The sequence below is a fragment of the Pelobates fuscus genome, chromosome 3, assembly GCF_036172605.1.
Source record: "Pelobates fuscus isolate aPelFus1 chromosome 3, aPelFus1.pri, whole genome shotgun sequence".
NCBI lineage: Eukaryota > Metazoa > Chordata > Amphibia > Anura > Pelobatidae > Pelobates > Pelobates fuscus.
In genome coordinates this window covers 308,583,865-308,592,065 of record NC_086319.1, presented here as the reverse complement: position 1 = coordinate 308,592,065, position 8,201 = coordinate 308,583,865, and positions in this window count along the sequence as shown.

The following is an 8,201-nucleotide window of genomic DNA, read 5'->3' as shown; positions in this document are numbered from 1 at the left end:
CAACACCCACCCTGCAGAGACAGCCTACAGCTCAGCGAAGTAAGAAATGGGGGGAAAGACTGCAAGGAGACATACACTGAGGCACTAAGGGGCACTGGGAGACATTATGGCAGACACTGAGACACTAAGGGACATTGGGAGACATTATGACACAGACACATGGGGACACAGTGTCCCTAGTCTCCCAGTGACCCCAGTCTGCCAGTGTCTCACTGTCCCCATGTCTCCTAGTGCCTCCATGTCTCCCACTGCCTCAAGTGTCTCAATGTCTCCAAGCTAGTGTCCCTGGTGTCTCAGTGCCCCTAGTCTCCCAGTGCCCCCAGTCTGCCAGTGTCTCACTGTTCCCATGTCTCCTAGTGCCTCCATGTCTCTCAGTGCCTCAAGTGTCACAATGTCCCCATGTCTCCAAGCTAGTGTCCCTAGTGTCTGTGGCCCTGGTGTCTCAGTGTCTCCATGTCTCCCAGTGCCCCATTTCCCAATGTCCCCATGTCTCCCAGCCAGTGTCTCTAGTGTCTGTGTCCTGGTGTCTGTGTCCCCATGTCTTCAAGTGTCCCCTATTTTACCAGTGTCCCCATGTGTCCCAGCCAGAGTCCCCTAGTCTCCCAGTGTCACTGGTGCCTCCGTGTCCCTAGGTCTCCCCGTGTCCCCAGGTCTCCCCGTCTTCCTAGTGTCCTAGTGACATGGGGACCCTGGGATACATGGGGCATTGAGACACTGTGATACATAGGATCACTGGGAGACCTGGGGACACGACACTAGGGGACACTGGGAGACATGGGGCACTGAGACCTGGAGTAATTGACACATAGGGGCACTGAGTCAAGCAAGGCAATGGGAGACATGGGGGCAGTGGGAGGAATGATTTTACATCATTTTTACAGCATTATGTCACTCCTTGTGATTTACATCATGTGATGTCACCCATACATATTTAATTATGAAAATTAGTAAGGCCGGTATGTTTTTCCAAGAAAGGTGGCAACCCTAACTACTTTTCACATACTCTTACTTAAGTATGGAAACTTAAGAGGGATGTATGGGAACAAAACTTGTGTGGACTGGCTGACAATGAATATAGTTAAAGGGACTCTATAGTCACAAGAACAACTGCAGCTTATTTCATTTGTTCTAGTGAGTAGAATCATTACTGTCAGGCTTTTTGCTGTAAACACTGTCTTTTCAGAGAAAATGCAGTCTTTACATTACAGCCTAGTGATAACTTCACTGGCCACTCCTCAGATGGCTGTTAGAGATCCTTCCTGGGTCATGGCTGCCTAAAATGCATCCAAACATTCAGTGTCTCCTCCCTCTGCATGCAGATACTGAACTTTCCTCATAGAGATTAATTGATTCAATTCATCTCTCTAAAGAGATGCTGATTGGCCAGGGCTGTGTTTGAATCATGCTGGCTCTGACCTGCCTCTTTGTCAGTCTCAGCCAATCCTATGGGGAAGCACTGTGATTGGATCAGGCCACCACTTCTAATGATGTCAGCAGACTGCTTTTTTCTGGGGCAAACAGCATGCAGAGTTACAGCTTTAGGCTTGAATATAGAAAGATTTTACTATATTTATGGAGGCATGAGGGGCCCAGGGGGGCTAGATGGTGGTGTTAACACTATAGGGTCATGAATTCATGTTTGTGTCCGTGACCCTATAGTGATCCTTTAAGGTAATGCTGACTTTGGTCTCTCTAACACTATGGCATGTTCCCTTTCTTCTGCACTCACTACATACAGCTTTTCTCTGTCCCAGACTATATACCAGGAGCTTCTGCCTGCTAGTAAGAAGGTAAGGAGACTAGTGGACCAGCGAGTGCTAGGGGACAGTCCTTAGAAAGCTTTGAGCGAGTGCATCATTAGACGCATTTATGCCAAGCTCAGTGTGCTGTCTGCATAGTATGCCCTTAGTTGGCCAGCTGCATGAATGCAGGCAGCCTGACATGCATTCATGGCAGGCTGGCCTAATTCTTTGGGCAGACATGTCCTCTTTTTGGGCATGTTCGCCCCTTTTGGCAGGTTACGTGATTTGTGTCAGTGGCACACTCTTTTACCGTGCCCATTGACTTCCTGCTTGACTGGACACTGCTGGTAGGGGTTATGGATTTACTTGAAAGATGAAAACATAAATTAGAGAGAGATTAGCATAGGGTATGTGTTTTCTTATAGCTGCTTTTTTCTTTCTCTCCAGCACCATCTTCATCAGATACATGACGCTTGGGAGTGTTTTAGTGTTTTTGGTCGATATGATTCTGTAATTAGGCCCGTCATAATTGTCAGCACCCGGCCCACTGGGCTCTTAATCTGGCCCTGAGTTCTTTATGCTTCATCATCTAATGTGATGACAGTACCCATCATTGAGACTTGCAAAAAGAACCAAACCTATCGATTTTTTAATTTCTTTTAGACTCTTCACCTTTACTAACCCTGATTTCTAACTGGTAAAGTTTTACCACTGGTAACAGGAAATAGTATAGAAGTGGCGCTAAAGGATCAAATCGGTGGATGGTGCAGCCAAAACCAAGTATATCACCACTATGTATACTTAAAGAAACATGTACAGCCAAAAAAAGTTAAAGCACACACACACACCAAACAGGAGTGATTACCTGAAGTATAGCAAATAGGTATCTCCTCCTTAGTACACAATGATTAGATTTGACAAATGGAAAATCCCTATACAAAAAATATAAATACAAAGAAGGACATAGTGCAACCTGTATAATATATATACTGTAAAGGGAAATTTTGAGATGGAATCACTCACACTTTTTTGAGCCGTTTAGAAGTAGTTCACTAATTCACTAAATTCACTAATGTGCCCTTCCGAACCGGATGTGGAGCCATATTGGAGGTGGCAGACCACATCCGGTCCGGACCATATAAGGGTAATTATCTTTACAAGTGTTGTTAATTCAATAATTAAGTATGTAATGCTTCCCCCTATATAAACTGTGGTATATCCATTGTAATTTAGAAGAGCACCTGAGGAAGACCACAAACAGTTGGTTGAAACGCGTTGTGTGTGCAATATTGCTTTTTATTACTTATCTTTTAACTATTTGTTAAAATAAACTACTTATCCTGATACTCCTGGCTCCTGGCTCCTGGCTCCTGACTCCTGACTCCAAACTTGATGATCATTGAGACCTAAGGGGAACCGGCCTGAGGATTTAAGGAAATGTGCATGTCCCATTTAAGTGACATGAAAGCTGTATAAGTCCTGAGCCTACTTCTAAACGGCTCAAAAAAGTGTGAGTGATTCCATCTCAAAATTTCCCTTTACAGTATATATATTATACAGGTTGCACTATGTCCTTCTTTGTATTTATATTTTTTGTATAGGGATTTTCCATTTGTCAAATCTAATCATTGTGTACTAAGGAGGAGATACCTATTTGCTATACTTCAGGTAATCACTCCTGTTTGGTGTGTGTGTGCGCTTTAACTTTTTTTGGCTGTAAAAGTTTTACCACTACCTGAGCTCACCCCAACTCCCTGCACATCCTATAACCTGTGACCCAGTTCTTGCTCTCCACTCACCATTCCATCATTCTCCACTATGGAGAATTACAAAATTGCAGAAATACAATATCTTTACTCAGGGGTGGACTGACAACTCACAGGTCCCTCGGGCAATAGAGGATCAAGGGCACCCTACTTATGCAAGGTCTTTGTGCACTCTCAGACATATATTACGTGCACGCTGCCCAGCACGTATAATGGCTGTGTGAGAGGGCCTCCGAACAGGGACAGATTTACAATTAAGGGGACAATCCAACCAAAAACAATGTTTTAATAAAACACTGTTTTTGAAAGAAGTAACCCTTACTGGCATTAAAATAAAGAAATAAAGCAAATTTAATTACACGATTGCGGTGTGTTTGTTAGTGACATAACAAGTAGCGTCCCCCATGTGCAACCATACATAGTCCATAAAAGTAGCCTCCAAACACATGTGTTTGTAGACTACTTGTGGGGTTGAGGGATGCTGCTTGTGATGTTGTGTTCCTGTATGTCAATGTGCTGGATTAGAATTAATCTGTCTTGCTTTACCTATAGTACTGGGTTGCAGAATATGTTGGTGCTATAGGTTATTGTAATAATTACAATTGTTTGTGTAAGGCGACTGTATGCAGTATTGTAATGGTGGGGATGCAGCTTGTGATGTGTGTGTAGGGAGGCTGTATGTGGTATTACATGTGTGGAGATGCTGCTTGTGGGAATTTGTGCATACAGTCAGGCTCCTTGTGGGTTTGCGTGTGTGGATGGGGCTGTTTGCAGTGTAGTGTGTGAGTGGAGTTAGAATTAATCATTTGTCTTGTGTTGCAGAGTGTGTGTGGATTGGGACTGTTGTATGTGTGTGGGAATGCGACTGTAGTGGGCGTCTGAAAGACACTGGGGCTATAGTGTGTGTGTGTGTGTGTGTGTGTGTGTGGATACTAGAGGCTCTACTGTGTGTGGGGACTATAGAGGCTGCAGTATGTGTTTGTGGATAATGACTGCAATGTGTGCAAGGGGATTTGGCTTGTAGAAAGTGCAGGGGAGAGGGCATAGGGACTGTAGCAGCTGCAGGGTTGGCATAGGAACTGTAGTAGCGGCAGGAGTCATAGAGGAAATATCGGGTACTGGGAGGTATAGGTGCTGTGGTGGGTCCAGTGAGGGATAGGGACTGTAGTGGGTGCAAAGAGGGTTATGGGCCGTAGTGGGTACATGGAGGGTTAGGGGCTGTAGTGGATACAGAAAGGCATAGGAGCTGTAGTGGGTGAGGTGGGTTAGGGACTGTGGTGGGTGCAGAAAGGCATACGGGCTGTGGTGGGTGCAGGGGGATAGAGGCTAGATAAGTAAAGGAGGGCATAAGAGCTGTAGTGGGTGAAGGGGGCATATGGGCTGGATGGGTATATGAATGGATAGGGGCTGGGATGTGTGCAGGGTGGATAGGTGCTAGATGGGTAAAGGAGGGCATAGGGGCTGTAGTGGGTGAAGGGGGGCATAGGGGCTGCGGTGGGTGCTGGGTAGGATAATGGCTGTGTGGGTAAAGGGGCATAGGGGCTGGATGGGTAAAGGAATGGATAGGTGCTGGGATGTGTGTAGGGCGATGGGGGCTAGATGGGTAAAAGAATGGATAGGTGCTGGGATGTGTGCAGGGGGCAAGATGGGTAAAGGAGGGCATAGGGCTGTGGTGGGTGAAGGGGCAGAGGTGCTGGGATGGGTAAAGAGGGCATAAGGGGTGTGATAGGTAAAGGGGGGCACATGGGGCTAGATGGGGAAAGGGGCTAAAGAAAATAGGAGAGGAGGGGGCAGGAAGTGATGTAACTTCCTGGCCCCGCTTTTCCCCTCTCACTTCTTACTCTGCAGAGCCATGGTGGGGAGGAGACCTGGCAAGAAGAGAAACATCAATGCCAGCCAGGTTTCTCTGAGAAGGAGGGGGACATTTAGAGTGATAGGTTGCAGGTTGCCTATCACTGCCATAAGTGAAATGATGGCTTTCTGGCTGGGGAGATCTCTGATGTGATCTACCCAGCCAGAGCATGGCTGTGCAGCTGGCCGGGCCCCTGACTGCCACTGGCCCTCGGTCCATGACCGATCTGCCCGTGTGGCTAGTCCGCCCCTGTCTTTACTAGTTCAGAATTTCTTAAAATATTTTTAAAGTAATACCTGTTAAAGTTCAACTATATCATATGTCTGTATACGATTAAAGTATGTTAATACTGTTATATAGTACTAGGTTGTTAATGCTCTTCAGGACAAATTTGAAAATGTGAGTACTATCAATCCTACCAACAATAACGGTTTAATGTAATGAATTAGTTAATCTATACTGTGTACAATCATGTTCCCCTGTCCCCATCACCTTTAGATTGTAGATTTGAAGCAGGACCCCCTAATCCTCATGCTAAGGTTCATTATTGTCTGTTTGTCATAACAAGTACTTTCTCAAGCACCGTTAAAGGGTAATAATATAGTACTTTTATAGCTGAGCACTATGCATTCTAACCTCTCTTGAAACATTAAATAAAAAAATAAAAAATACACTGTAAAAATAAAGCAGCCATAAGCAGAAATTCTAAAAAATTAGATAAGAGCAGATAACTCTTAAGGGAGCTATATAGTAGAACTCAAGTATTAAAACCTCAAAATCCTCTTTAATGAGGCACACAGAAGATATAACATATGTAGCATGTGTTGTACATAGAATAACAAATACTATAGAATTTCTGTGTAGGTCTATATTCCTTTACATTGGTGTGACTTTCAAACATGCAGTAATACTGGGAGAGATACTGCAAGAGTTAAAATGGTAGGCAGGATGGTAGAACAACTGACAATCACAGCTGCAGTGGAAGTGCTGTCAAGGAATTTTAAAACACAGCTGGACAATACTGACACCAAATACTGAACAGAAGGGGGAGGAAACAGGTTCAAGCAATTAGTTCTATGGGAGGTGCAGGCACAAAAAAGCTGGTGAGAAAGAATTGTTTATAATCACCAATCATCAGTAGCCCCATAAAACACATCAAAGTACAAAACCCTGATGAGTTTTTAGCCACCTGACACACAGTGGGAGGTCATCATGTGCTGCTTGAACTAGGTGGCATGGAACTACCAGGAAGGGAAATCCTTGTAAACCCACTAGACAAATCTCACAGGAGATATCCTTCAACTAACAAGACATGACATCTATAATCTCAGAGATTTACAGGTGATCTAGAACGCAGAGGCTACAATTGTAAAATAGCATCACGTGTAGTTGCTATTCTGTTTCCTTTGAACATTGCTTACTTCTTCGTGGAATATTTATGAACGACAAATTGTATTGATTGAAAACAAACCCCAAATATCTTTATATGTGGTCACCATTTATTTCAGAATTACCCTATACAATGTATATCACATTTACCAAGTGCCTTTCTCCTCCTCCTCGTATTGACCCTTACCATAGTTTGAGTGTCAGGCAATGTCATTATCTTAGGTTGTCTCTTGTGATTGGCATGACTACATTTCACATTTGGAAATGTGTTATCTGAAGAAGTAAATGGCAAAAATGTATTGTAGATCAGAATCGACCAATGACTGGTGACAGTATTCACAAAAAGTAAAATCCTCTAATTGGCGTTATGAGGCACTGTTCGTCTCTGCTCGTATTCACTGGAGATGGAAAATGTATATTGTATTTGCTCAAGTGTAATTTGATCTTTAAAAGACTCCAATCCATCTTTCCATCTGCACTGTTTTTGTTTTTAAATATTAAATGCTTCTCTTGCCCTTAACATATATGTGAAAAATGCATATAAAACAATTAGAGACTGTGATTTTTGGTGGTAATGTTTAAAAACATTGAAAGAGAAAATATGTACAAAGCAATATCACGAATGTCTACATGCCCTTTTTGACATAGCAAATTTTGCTACTGTGGAAGCTGAAATAAAAAAAAATAGTTTCAGATCTTTAGAGCCTTTGCTGAGGTCTTGCAACCAAGAGACGTTGAATTTACAATATCATGTCCAATATTTATCAACATGTTAATGGATGATTGTGAGCTGTAAATGACATTGAGGTGATCACAAATCATCAGTGAAATACTTTTGGAGAGGATCTGTGAAAGAGTGCACAATGCCTTATGTTAAGCACTCGGAAATCACAATCTTACTGAAGAGGAGTTATCAACACTTTAAAAGGACCATCGTGCACTTGTTAATTCAACACCTAAAAGGACTTTAAACAAACTTTAAAAGACTTTATTAAAGATTAACAAGTTCCTCAAAATATGAGCAGCGTGAACACAACTTACATGTCTCCTACGTGTGAAAACAAAGTTAACTAATTATTCTTTGCTAATCAATTAGACCAATTAAAGGACAAATAAGCACTGTAGCTAAAACAATCTTGATAACCAAACACACATATGCACCTGAAAAGTCTGTAAGAAACACACACAAACGATTCAATGTCCCTATAGAACCTAATCAGTTAATTAGGTATCCGTCACACATTAGCATCCTAACGCACTTGGCTAGCTATAGCGTTCAACTTGTGATGCAACGAAAACCCTACAAAGGCGGTAATTGTTTTGTCGTTAATCTTGCAATATTGGTCTTTTGAGTTCAACATTGTGAGATTAACAAGTAGACCAATTATGACCACTAGTTATAAATAGTGTAACTGTGCAGGCATAGTTAGATAAAAAAAAAAAAAAACGTAT